General features: G+C 41.5%; 1 protein-coding gene across 1 annotated transcript in view; it reads left to right on the forward strand.

Moving 5' to 3' along the window:
- The window catches only part of ZNF536 (zinc finger protein 536), a 1,069,084-nt gene that overhangs the window by 59,443 nt on the left and 995,258 nt on the right, over positions 1 to 14,383 (forward strand). The window contains exon 3 of the mRNA XM_063946047.1: positions 12,613 to 12,678. The gene's annotated coding sequence lies outside the window, so the exon portion shown is untranslated. The remainder of the gene's footprint in view (positions 1 to 12,612; positions 12,679 to 14,383) is intronic.

Consider the following 14,383-nt stretch of genomic DNA (forward strand, 5'->3'; position numbering starts at 1 on the left):
ATTATCCATAGTCACCCATTGGCCACATTATAGCAACAGCGTTTGGGTGGGGATTTGTGGGACATCTACTGGGACATGCAGCACTCCGGCTGCCCAGAGTCTGTAATTAGAAGGGGTTTATCCCATCTTGTCTCTGGATTGGCTGTCCTCCCCTTTATCTTTCGGACACTCCTGCCTGACCTTGCCAGTTATAGTCCTCAGTTACTGCGTGAGTCCTCAGTACTCTGGATCTTCATGGATCCTTCCCACCTGATCTGTTGGCTAACATCCTGCAGGGGCTAAATAACGCTGTTTCATGTACATTTGGCCTGACTGTTGTTACCCTGGACAGATGAGCCGCAGCTGATCCTGAAAGATGGGTCTGTCTGCATCCACCTGCATTAACCCAATCTCTCTGCTATCTCTGGCACAGGTGGACCCAGTGGTACTGAAGTGTAGTCGAGTTGTGACTTTGTTACCAAGACTCAGCTTTATCATCTCTCTTCAATCATTATCCTGTGCTCTCCAGGGTCTTTGGTCTACTGGGTGAGCTCCTACTGCTGGAGGAATTAAGTCCAGGGGGCTCTCTAAGTACCGGTGTGCGCAACCAGCACTAAGGTAACAGCAGGGGGTTGCTAACTGTGAAAATCCTCTTGAGGGCTCTAGGAGTCTCTCCCCAAAAGTACCAGAGCTCTTCACGGCATCGAGCAAGTCCAAGGATCTAGCCTTTCCTAACATACATAATGAAAATCGCCATGCACATAATATTTGAACAAAGCTCCTGTCACCAAACGCACTTACAAATCATTCTGTAAAGCGCTCTGTGCCATTCAGACCCTTTTGCTATATAGTTTTGCTTACACATAGCAAAGCCGGATGGACCAGGAGACACCATAATGCAAAGTACCACATGATCCCATCAATGGCAGTATCATGAAGGAACATGAACATTTAATTGAAACATACTAAGCTCAGAATGCATGTTCATGTTAGAGATGTGCGGTTCAGTTTTCCTGAAATATTAGCACACCTGAAATTAGGTCTTTCTGATTCGAATCAAGTCCCATTTCAGAATCACTTTGGGGATCCGAGTTTAACCGAGTCCCCTCTCGAATCTGTTTCCAGTTCGGAACTCAGATTTAAAAACCGTACTTGGTTTTTGGAATGCATGCAAACAGGTCCAAATGACATGATTTTATATATTTTTATCAATGATTAACAATTTTTTTTAATCGATTTTAAAATAAACTGAAAACCGAATCCGAACCAAAACTCATGAGGGTGGTATTGCCAACACCAAAACATGATGATGAATTAGAACCAAAACCAAAACGCTGGGGTCCACACACATCTCTATATAGCGGCAACATACAGATAGGTCCATGTTTATCTTGACCTTTAATAGGATTAACTGAGACTGGGCAGTTGGACTTAATCCCCTGCTGTAATGACTTAATCCCCTGCTGTAATGTTCTCTTTATTGTATTGCATCTGAGAACAATAGATGAAGGGTTTATGTTGTCAAAGTCAAAAATATTACATAGAGAGAACATACAAACTACACACATTTAAGTCGCTATACTTGCAAATATGCGCAGCGAGCACAGCAATATATGGTAACACACGCATTTGCTCAGACATGGCACGGAGATGGATTTGGCGCTTGTTTCATACAGTACATGGTTATGATAATGTCGGGCACCAGACATCATGGAGATTTAGAATTGGCTGATGAATTGATGTCATGAATGTGTATTATTTGAACAGAACCAGATGCGCCCGTCATGTTTGGTATTGAAGCAAGCAGATTGATGTGTGGGTTAGTTTGAGGATTGTTGTGAAGTTGTGGGACATTGCAGCGGATAGATATGATTATATGTATAAAAGCTAAGATCATTTTGTTAGAACAATGAATGATCAAGCCAACCCTTTACTAAGATTTCAGGGCTGAACCTGATTAGCATATACAAAGCAAAAGAGACCCCTCCCCCAGGAACTAGGAAAACAGGCATGGCTAGAAATGAAGTCAGTTTCAGTTTGCTTGGGGCCTCTGAGGACAGATATACTGTAGCTACTCACACAGCTACCTGGCACCCAGCAGCATGGCGGCTACATCCCCAGGACTGACCTCCAAACTAAAGGCTAAGTATTGAATTCACATGGCTAGATAAGGAAATATAGACAGATTGCTTTAAGGTCAATGGTGCTGGTTTAAATAGGATATTGTAACTTGTTTGTGTGATAGATCTGGGAATATGTGCTGGTAGCAATGGCAGGCTGATATGTGTGGTTACATTGTGATCTGGTCTTGTGATGAATATGCTCTGGTTATTGAGATACTGAAGTTGTTTGGAATGTGAAATTGAATAAGATGGTTCTAGGAAGTTGGATTGTAATTGTGAAAGGTGATTTAGATGGTTTGGAATTGTAAAATCAGAACATATGCATTGTTTTGAGGCTTGGACATTTTGGAATAAAATGGAGTCTTGTGTCTTCTGCTATGTGATTGTGGTGTAGCAGAGAGTGCCATGTGTTTGGACCTGCAAATCTAAAATGGCTGCTGCCGGGTATTTTCCCCTCCCCCTTTCAACCATGTGGTGCAGTCTTTGGAATCATGGGAGTTTTCCCAAAATGGAGTCTAGCTTCTGTCCCATGCGGTATTGTAGGGTTGTGTATATAGGGACAGCCAGTATGGGTAAGGTCAAGTATTTTCTCCACAAAGATTCTCAGCATTGACTAACTGCGCAGCGATTGTCTCTCACATGTGTAGTTTTATCCGCAATCATATTGATCTTACTGTTATTGTGAGCCATTTCTCTCTCTCTCTCTCTCTCTTTTCTCCTCTTTCTCTCTTATTTTCCCTTAAAACGTAATTGTATTGTATTGTATTTCCCGTGTAGTTATCTGGTTAGTTAGTCTATGTTATATTGTAGTGTATGACTTGTATTGTATTAATTATTTTGCAAGTATAACATTCATAATATATATATAAGGCGTTGGACTCTAAGCACGGTATCTGTGTATTTCTTATAGTGTTAAGTATTCTCAGAGCGTCGGTGACGCTCGAACAGCTTTTAAGTTAATAAGGTTATACTGTGCTGCATTTACACTCTATCACTACACTAAGGTCTTACTGCATAATACACTGTTTATGGTTTAGATATAAAGGTTTAACATTGTGAGCGTCAGCGCCGCTGGTGATCTCCTCGTGGTCCCGAGCGTCCGCTACGCTATAGCGAATCATTACGTTAGTCGGCAGCCAATAGCGTGCCTGCCTGTGATCTCTTGGCCGTGAGCGAACGTGACGCTTGAGCGTCTCGACTACGGCTAAGCGATTGTTACGCAACATGCGTACCCTTACGGTACTCCATACGTAAATAGCGTACAGTGTTCTTAGACCTCATAAAGGGTATTATATAAGATAAATATTTAGCTTTATCAATTGGCGGCTCGTCCTGTCCTTCACATATCTCTGCTAGGTAATTTCAGCAGACATTATCCATCAGCAAAGGGCGGGAGATCATATTCTTCGCAGTGCTGACGGGGTAAGCGTCTGCTTCGCTTAGTAAAGGGTGCTGAAGGAATCCGGGAACCGGAGGTAAGAACAACACACTAGTGTCTTTTAAAACTGTTTATTTCTGTTTTGTATACACACGCATATATCTGCATTCCTTTTTCGTGTATATTCATATCACTCTCCTGTTTGCCATTGTATAATTAATAAACGTGCTAATTGTATTTTGTGGCCAGCGTACACGTGTCTCTAACAAAAGGCTGAGACTCGCGAACACAACCCAAAGGCCGACGCACGCAGCGTATATTACGCAACGGAGCGTCTGGGTACGCCCACCGAAACTCAAATCGCACAATAGCATTGTTTTAGTGGGGGCGGTATAGCATAGCCACGTGATAATAGCACAAATTGATTTCAGTTTTTCCAAAACTTAGTTTAAATACCTTACTTTACTGTAATGCCTCTGGGGACAGCTATCAGACTATGGGAAATGATTTTTCTGATCAGAAAACTATAAGAATGATAGTGGGTTGAAAACGGTATGAGTGTATTGAATCCCGCTTTGTGAACTGAGTGATCTGGGTGATCTTTGGTGGAACGTGATGAGCACGGTCTGAGTGAAAACGTGCAACAGAGTGTGATAAAGTTTTCGTTGTATTACGCTCTGGCTGTTTTGGAGCACAGTAGGGAGACTCCAATGATCCTACCATTTATGGGCAACAAGTGTTTATAAGTGGTACGATTGGACCACACGGTTGTAGGTGTGACCAATAACGCAACGTGATACGAGGTAAATTGCCCTCATACGTGTTGTGGGAAGGACATGCAAGCGTGATTTGTGTAAAGAAAAAGGAAGGGAATTTTCACTGGTCACTGGAAAATCTCTAGAGATAGGGCCTGCAACGGTTACACGTGTCTGCTAGAAGGCGGACCGGAGATACCCGGAGCAGAAGAAGCTGGTGGAAGAGCTTGGAAAACTCCCACCGTAGACTGTGTTTGGTGCATTTCAGGAAGTTTTTCTGTGTAAGGTCCACAATGGAAGCCAAGTGCACAACACAGGGACGTTCAGCAGTCAGGGTTCAGACTGCAGAGGCTTGCAGACCCCGAGGGTCTGCTCGGTTAGTAATGTGGAGGAGGTATGGTCCCCACACTGAGACCTTTTGTGATGAATGGACACGAATGACTGCGGGGGATAAGGCACCATTTCCCGGGATAGGTAGTTTTGACTTAGAGGTATTGCATAATTTAAGGCAAAGGATCTGTCTCATAAAATCCCGGAAACAACGAGTTAAACATGATGATTGTTTGCAGATATGGCTACAGGAAAGTGACATGCAAAGAAATGTAACTTACATACCTAACTTTCATCTTGAGAGGAGAGACATGGCAATGGAGAGGATTATGGTTGCGGAGAAAGGCACAATGGGGTGCGATAAAAGTGCACTTAGTAACTATATTAAGAATGAATGTAACAAACGTAATAAGGTTTATAAAAATGAAAGTGTTAAATGGACAACTATTAACCCATGCAAGTCGCACCCCTTGTTAAACTTTCCTCAGGAACACCAACAAGAAAGTGAGCCCAGCACAATGTCGGAGCCTTTTCCAGCAGCCATCACACAAGACATCCAGGTGGACGCGACCAAATCGGTAAAGACTGTAATCAAACCCCCTAACGGAGGGTCAGGTGAGGTCGTGTCCACAGGTACGTATGGTATTATACATCACGCACAAACAAATGTACCTCATATCGTGGAATCAATTCAGAATGACGTTACTGGACTTAATCCTGTCAGGGTAATTGCAGTACCAAATGGGAAAACTGACTCTTCAGGAGTCACTCCTGTCAGGAACATCGCCATGTACTGCCCCTTTTCCCGAACAGAATTAAGAACAATTCTGTCTGAATTTCCTGATCCCAGGAAAGACTTAGTTGCTTGTCAAAAATACATTAGAGTGCTAGGAAACACTGCAGAGCCAAATAACAAAGATTGGAGGACAGTTTTGAGGGCATGTTTACCCCCCGATGTTGATTCATTGAAATTTATCGCTGATTGTAAGCTAGATGAGGAAGTACCACTAACAGACAAGTATAACCAAGATAATGTAAAAAGAATCAATCTACAGTTGAAAGAATATTTTCCTGCAGTAGTAAAGTGGAATAAAATCTTTACAATAAAACAAAAAGAAGGTGAATCCGCATCAGAGTATTTTCACCGGGCTCTGCAGGATATGGCTAGGTACACTGGTATAGATGACATTTAAACTAACGTACACCACAGAGAGGTAGCTGTGTCTGTATTAATGGACAGCTTAAAAGACACACTAAAAATTAGGGTACAAACCTCTATACCTCATTGGAGAGGTATCTCGGTGGCTGCATTAAGAGAGTCCGCTATCGAGCATGACCAAAATATCCAAAGAACCAGGGAAGCACAGGGAGAGCGGTTGATGGTACTGAGCATCCAAGCACTAGAGGAGGCATCAAGTCGACCGGAACCCCAGGCCCCTAGCACATGGAGAAAGCCAAGGATTTGTTATCATTGTAGAAGAGAAGGGCATTATGCCAGCAACTGTAATAACCCACATAAAGTCAGACCCCCTAGACCAAGAAATGAGCAAAATTATAACACACACAATTATAATCAGGGATCTTTTAGGAAGAATTTTGGGCCACACCCATGATATGTAGTCAGGAAAGGTGATCATTAGGACTGATGGTAAGCCTGAGGTAACGGTTAATAAATTGGGAGGTCATTCACTGAAGACACAGGAATGACAAGGTGAAACGTTGTAAATGTATTTGTGAAAAATGTTTTTTTTCTGACGATTATTGATAGGACTCAAACATTGCATATCTACTTGGTCTTTGCAGACAGAGGGTGGAGTATGGAGGTGCTGGTGGGAGGGACTGCGCAAGGAAACCATTGGACATGTAGATATGACAGCCTGATGATCTGACAATGTTTTAAGATGTTTGAAAAATGTTTTTTTTTCCTGTTGTTGTTCTCTGTTGATTTATGTGATATATACATATATGAATTGTTCTCTCTCTCTTTTGTTTTTTTTTGTTTTCTCTCTTCTTTCTCATGTTTTCATGTTTTAAAGATGGTATGTCACACGTCAGTTAGACAAATGGTAATGCAAGATTTTTGCTCCTTACAGAGAGATCGCTGGTTTGGAAGGAATATTGCATCACCGGAATGTTCGGTTGGAAGACTGAGAGACAGCACCTTTGAGATGACGACAGAACAGGAAGAACGACAAAGACTAGAGAACTTAATTATCGTAACAAGTTTCTCTCCCCCTCAAACTGGTTTTCCTGTACCCCCATTACAAATTTCTCCTTTTCTCCTCCTGTAAGATGGACTCGCCTCAAGAGACTGTGATCCGTGTTTTCATGTTGACCCTGATGTTGACCAGAGCAGTCTGTTTCGGTGAGAGTACCAGTGAGGTCGAGAAAGGATCCAGAATGGGTTTCTGATGACTGAGACGGAGGTGTAAATTTCCAATAGCAACACAAGCACCGAACAAAGGCGAGTACCGGAAACAATCTAACAGCCATGTTATTTGTAAACATTTTTTTTTTGGATTGTTAGCTGAAGAAAACTGTATCTGTAGGCTCTGTGACAACGTAGTTGAGGATGGGTGCATTAAGAAATGCCAATCCAGTTTTAATATCCACATGGACCGGCATCCATTGAGTGACTATCACTCCTTAGTGGGTAGTGTGTGTTAAATCAAACAGATTGTTGGGTATGCTCTCAAGTACCTCAAGGTCATAGCAAATCAGGACTAGTACCATTTCCTTTAACGGTAGGGGAGGTACTTGAGCTAAAGGGTGGGAGACCGGTGGACAGGAGGTTTAATATCTCCAGTCCTCCTAGTTTGAAGCTCCACCAATATCATGTGGATAGATCCCTAATATGTTTTAACATTACCAATCCCCGAAAGCCGGGAAGTTGGGAAGTGTCATGGAGCAACCAAACCATGACCTTTTCATATAGAGCAGATAGAATGCCTACAGATACAGAACTTATACGCCACATAGCCAGTAGAGAAAAATCTTTCCGATATAGGTATACCCTAGGAAGTAGGATTACGAGAGTTGGAGAGGTATCACCAGGATACTGCGCACATATCGTACAAACTGATACGTGTACTAAACAAATGGGAGAATTAGGGGTAGGAGATTTCACATGGAGGATGTGTAATATGGTTATGTCTTACTCCGTCCCATATGTTCTCCCCGATGATGCATATTTCATATGCGGGAGGAAGGCGTATAAGTGGCTTGCCCCAAACTCTGAAGGATTGTGTTATATTGGAAAAGTACTGCCTGAAGTAATGACTGTATCACATGACAAAATGAAAGACATACACCGTGGTGCCCAAGCTCCTTATACTCACACCCATTACGAGCACGTAGTTAAAAGGCAACTGACAGAATGGACAGAGCATCCGGCCTCTGATCTGATCCATGAATCCACCGGGATTCAGGTTCTACGTGCGCTAGATTTCATCCGCACCGCTCGAGGAGTGATGAACTATAGATACATCTCTGCGCTTGCAAATTTGTTAGATAATATCACTGAAATGTATGATGACACGTTTAGGTATACTGGAAGAGAACTTCAAGCTTATAAAACAGAACTGGTACAGCATAGAATGGTTCTTAATTACCTCACAGTAGTGACAGGCGGATATTGTGTCACACTGGCAACACAGTACGGCGTGAAATGTTGCACATATATTACAAATAGCACCGAGGACCCGGTCGAGGTCATAGACCAAAAGATGGACGATATTCTCCAACTGAAGTGGGAATTTCGCAGGAGACACAATCTCACTCTTGCTGCTGTAGGTAATGAGCTGACTGGTTGGGTGTCATGGTTGAACCCGCGAAATTGGTTCTCTGGTTTAGGAGAATGGGCTCAAGGAGTCATAATGGATGTTGGGAAGTTTCTCCTATGTATCTTAGGTGTTATCATAACGATTGGCTTGATATTTAGATGCGGTCAGGCTTTAACGAAGTGTAAACGAAGTACCAGGGTGATGAGTTTAAGGAGTGAGGAAATTGTAATTCCAATGGATTTGATATATGACCCAAATGTAGAAACAATGATGTGATGAAAATGCGATTTCTACGGTCCGTTTCTTTCACCTGTTTTTCCGTTTTCTCCAAGGTAAAAAGACCCACTTGGACGAGGAATTTGATGATCCTGTATACAGACAACTGATGGATTAAAGAAGAAGTTTTGACAACCTTATACACAGATTTTTGATGAACAATGCCATAGACCCCCAGTTTCCCTAGAAATTTTAAAATTACGCTAGCCCAACACTTTTGTAAGCCTATGGACATTGACCAAGCTTTTGCTCGCACCTTATGGGCAAAAGCACAAAGAAGACTGCAACCAACAGACACCGAACAAGACTTCAACCGACAAATGTACATTAACCTGACATAGAATACCACTGCATTTACCATAAGTGTTCTTTATCTTCATTTCTACGACCCTCAGGTAATGACACACATAGTCGATAGGGAATACAGGCACAGATATCAGCAATCACATACCTCCCCCATTCATGTATCATCAACTAAAATGTGCTCCCCCATTTTGTTGCAACCAAAATCCGAAAAGAGCTCGGTAAAGTTTGACAGCCCATCCACAGACCCGTACCGCGGGATAAGAAGGAATTCAAATGTATACTTCGCAATACCTCGAAGCTTGATTTAAAACACGTACGGCACGATGATACATGACCCCCCAAACATGGATTCATACACACATGCTTCTGCTATCTCACTAGGTCATACCTTTTTCCCACCTTCTTCTCTCCTCCCTTACCCAATCATAGAAATGTATTTACATATGACATATATTTTTCTCTTTTTGAAATGTTTTAGGAAGTGGCAGTTATTGGTGACTGCCAAAGGGTGGACTGTCAAAGTCAAAAATATTACATAGAGAGAACATACAAACTACACACATTTAAGTCGCTATACTTGCAAATATGCGCAGCGAGCACAGCAATATATGGTAACACACGCATTTGCTCAGACATGGCACGGAGATGGATTCGGCGCTTGTTTCATACAGTACATGGTTATGATAATGTCGGGCACCAGACATCATGGAGATTTAGAATTGGCTGATGAATTGATGTCATGAATGTGTATTATTTGAACAGAACCAGATGCGCCCGTCATGTTTGGTATTGAAGCAAGCAGATTGATGTGTGGGTTAGTTTGAGGATTGTTGTGAAGTTGTGGGACATTGCAGCGGATAGATATGATTATATGTATAAAAGCTAAGATCATTTTGTTAGAACAATGAATGATCAAGCCAACCCTTTACTAAGATTTCAGGGCTGAACCTGATTAGCATATACAAAGCAAAAGAGACCCCTCCCCCAGGAACTAGGAAAACAGGCATGGCTAGAAAAGAAGTCAGTTTCAGTTTGCTTGGGGCCTCTGAGGACAGATATACTGTAGCTACTCACACAGCTACCTGGCACCCAGCAGCATGGCGGCTACATCCCCAGGACTGACCTCCAAACTAAAGGCTAAGTATTGAATTCACATGGCTAGATAAGGAAATATAGACAGATTGCTTTAAGGTCAATGGTGCTGGTTTAAATAGGATATTGTAACTTGTTTGTGTGATAGATCTGGGAATATGTGCTGGTAGCAATGGCAGGCTGATATGTGTGGTTACATTGTGATCTGGTCTTGTGATGAATATGCTCTGGTTATTGAGATACTGAAGTTGTTTGGAATGTGAAATTGAATAAGATGGTTCTAGGAAGTTGGATTGTAATTGTGAAAGGTGATTTAGATGGTTTGGAATTGTAAAATCAGAACATATGCATTGTTTTGAGGCTTGGACATTTTGGAATAAAATGGAGTCTTGTGTCTTCTGCTATGTGATTGTGGTGTAGCAGAGAGTGCCATGTGTTTGGACCTGCAAATCTAAAATGGCTGCTGCCGGGTATTTTCCCCTCCCCCTTTCAACCATGTGGTGCAGTCTTTGGAATCATGGGAGTTTTCCCAAAATGGAGTCTAGCTTCTGTCCCATGCGGTATTGTAGGGTTGTGTATATAGGGACAGCCAGTATGGGTAAGGTCAAGTATTTTCTCCACAAAGATTCTCAGCATTGACTAACTGCGCAGCGATTGTCTCTCACATGTGTAGTTTTATCCGCAATCATATTGATCTTACTGTTATTGTGAGCCATTTCTCTCTCTCTCTCTTTTCTCCTCTTTCTCTCTTATTTTCCCTTAAAACGTAATTGTATTGTATTGTATTTCCCGTGTAGTTATCTGGTTAGTTAGTCTATGTTATATTGTAGTGTATGACTTGTATTGTATTAATTCTTTTGCAAGTATAACATTCATAATATATATATAAGGCGTTGGACCCTAAGCATGGTATCTGTGTATTTCTTATAGTGTTAAGTATTCTCAGAGCGTCGGTGACGCTCGAACAGCTTTTAAGTTAATAAGGTTATACTGTGCTGCATTTACACTCTATCACTACACTAAGGTCTTACTGCATAATACACTGTTTATGGTTTAGATATAAAGGTTTAACATTGTGAGCGTCAGCGCCGCTGGTGATCTCCTCGTGGTCCCGAGCGTCCGCTACGCTATAGCGAATCATTACGTTAGTCGGCAGCCAATAGCGTGCCTGCCTGTGATCTCTTGGCCGTGAGCGAACGTGACGCTTGAGCGTCTCGACTACGGCTAAGCGATTGTTACGCAACATGCGTACCCTTACGGTACTCCATACGTAAATAGCGTACAGTGTTCTTAGACCTCATAAAGGGTATTATATAAGATAAATATTTAGCTTTATCAATGTTAAAAACTATGTTGTGCCTAGGCGCAGCAAACTAGCTAAGATAACTGTGGACCCATCTGTATTCTGCAACGCCGTATTAGAAAGATAAAACATTGCTTAGGCACATTAGAGCCTACCCCAGTGGAGCCGAAAGTGTAATTAATGGGATGCAGTCCCTATGTCAACATTTATGATGTCAATATTGTTGAAACATGTCAACATTCTGTAGGAATCAGGTTAGGCTGTTGCAGTTTAGGGTTAAGGTTAGGCTGCAGGAGGGGAGGTTAGGGTTAGACACTAGTGATCCTAGTGCCCAGAGTCTACAGCACTGCCAGATAGAGAGTCTCTCTTGAAGTGCCCCCTGTATGTACATATGAGTAGTTCATACTGTTATCTGTTAGTGCTCTTTTAAAATATTGACAGGACAAAATGAGTCTGCTTGGCACAGCCGAACGGGGCAAACTGCGTCTCGCCAGCCTGACGGCAGCACTTGTACATATATCACCTTCTTGTGCCCTTCTAAATGTCTCTTATTTGAACAACCCCGACACAGTCACTCTGCAAACAGCAATAACGCAAGGTTTTACCAAGTAAATCACCAAATGGATCTAGCTCCAAATAAATTACACAGGAAATAATGTTACACATTTAATGCAAATATGTTTAGTAGAACAAGGACCAGTTCCTGTAACAACATTCCACAAAGTACCATTTACTAGTGTGAAATATATTCATTTAATATATATTTTTTTTCAGAATAAAAAATATGAGCCGAAGCCATTTTTAGCTTCTTACTTCCACATTAAATAATCATAGATTCTGCAAACAGCCAAATTAAATACAGTGGAATAATGGTTAATGTCGTAATACACTGACAATTTAACCTAGCCAATATTTTTATTGCCTGCTACTATAAAGTCAGTCGAGCTCAACTTGCTTTTGACTGTAGGAAAATAGGTTATAGACCGTTTGGGAATGACCAATTTTTCAAAATGCAGTTAGACTAGAACCACTAATACTGATTTTTTTTCTATGCTATTGCTGGTATAATCTTTTGAGAATATTTTACAACTGCAATAGGCTCCTAAAAATCAGTCTTTACTGCAGTTAATGACTGGACAGCTGGATCATTAACTGTCTCTGGCCTTGGCTCTCGCCATTAACTAACAAACCAGTTGTTCGCAGGTAGCTTACCAAGTTTTTTTTCTTTTTTTAATGCGTCTTAATCGGTACAAATTCATGTATTTTTTTTTCTGTCTTCCTCTTGCAGATGTGAAAAAACACAAATACAGGCACCTATTAAATACAGCATTCCCAAGCGTTCAGCAGACAGGATGTAAGATATAAAACAATAATATGAATGCAGTTTCTGCAGATTTTGTTATCACAAGTGTTCTTCTTCCTATAGTATTTTTACTAAGTGCAGGGAAATGGACGACAATACTGACCTGTACCTTACAATGAAATGAACTAAAGCAATTGCTGACGCCTGTCTCTGTTAATTCTCCATCAAAGCTGCACTAAAAAGATACTTATGGCATAGGGGGATCCGGTCTGAAGATCGACACTGTCTAGGTCGACAATGTTTAGGTCGACCACTATAGGTCGACAGTCGCTAGGTCGACAGGGTTGGAAGGTCAACAGGGTTTCTGAGTCGACCTGTGCTAGGTCAACAGGTCTAAAGATCGACATGCGTTTTTCACATTTTAAAAAAAAACCTTTTTTATACTTAACGATCCACATGGACTACGATTGGAATGGTAATCTGTGCCGAGCGAAGCGGTAACGGAGCTAGGCACCTTGCCCGAAGCTCGCTCGCCATGCGAGGGGACACGGTGCACTAATTCGACTTCCCGGTCACTGTACGCAGAAAACGACACCAAAAAAAACCCTCATGTCGACCTTTTGACCTGTCGACCTAGCACATGTCGACCTAGAAACCCTGTCGACCTTCCAACCCTGTCGACCTAGTGACTGTCGACCTATAGTGGTCGACCTAAACATTGTCGACCTAGACACTGTCAATTTGATGATCCACACCCATAGGATACGGTAACCTTAAATGCCTCTGAGCCTCCTGGCTCATATATTAGTGTGAGTCTTAATTTTGTATACTGAAGGTTGTGGAAACTGATTATAATCATAAAACGGAGCTGTAGTAGAAATGAAATTGCCTAGGATATATTATTATTATTATTATTATCATTATCATCATTTTCCAAAAGATGCTAAAAAAAAGCTGCACTGCACTTCATGGTCACTAGGTGGTGTGCAGATCTTTATAAACACTGTTTATTGTGTCATTTAGTTTGTAGACTATTCTAGTCAGGTTTGTATATACTATACTTGTTTGGCAATGCTGGGTATTTTAGGCTTATTTCAAAAAGGAGAAGTAGAATTTGACAAAAAGAATGGTGTCAGTTTACATGCTACTGAACCTCTTCCTCTTGGATTTCTGCACCCTTCTGAAATCCTGTGCTTAGACCTGATGAATTGGTATCTCCTTTGCTTGTACATTTCTGACCAATAGCAAATAGCACCAACAATGTATTGTTAAGCACCAATTTTACCCTGTGTGCTCTGTTAATGCTGAACAGGTGGTACATATTTACTTTGCTCACATACTATTAAATGGGCTATGGTCATTGGTGGCCCCAGTGGGCTCTTCATGCTAAGGTCCAACATTTGGCAAAAAAGCAAACTGTGTATATATGTACTTGATTCACTTTAATGCAAGTGTCCGTTCTTAAAGCTCTGGTGCCTTTTGACTGTGGACTTTGTAGTTGCAGTATCATACTCTAACCAGAGGTGCTGGATTTCTGCTGTTCTAGCAATATACAGTGGTAGTTACTCAATCCTGTTGCATCCACCAGCAGATAAATAGCTGCATGTGTTGCCTGTCCTTTAAAACTCCAGATCTCTTTGCAGTTATGGCTAGATATTTGGCGAGCTTATGAGTTCACATAATATCAGTACCTTTGATTCAGTTATATACCTGCTCTTAATATCTTTGTCCTGCTATTCTACATTATTGGTATCCT

Source organism: Pseudophryne corroboree, chromosome 11 (genome assembly GCF_028390025.1).
Source record: "Pseudophryne corroboree isolate aPseCor3 chromosome 11, aPseCor3.hap2, whole genome shotgun sequence".
Taxonomy (NCBI): domain Eukaryota; kingdom Metazoa; phylum Chordata; class Amphibia; order Anura; family Myobatrachidae; genus Pseudophryne; species Pseudophryne corroboree.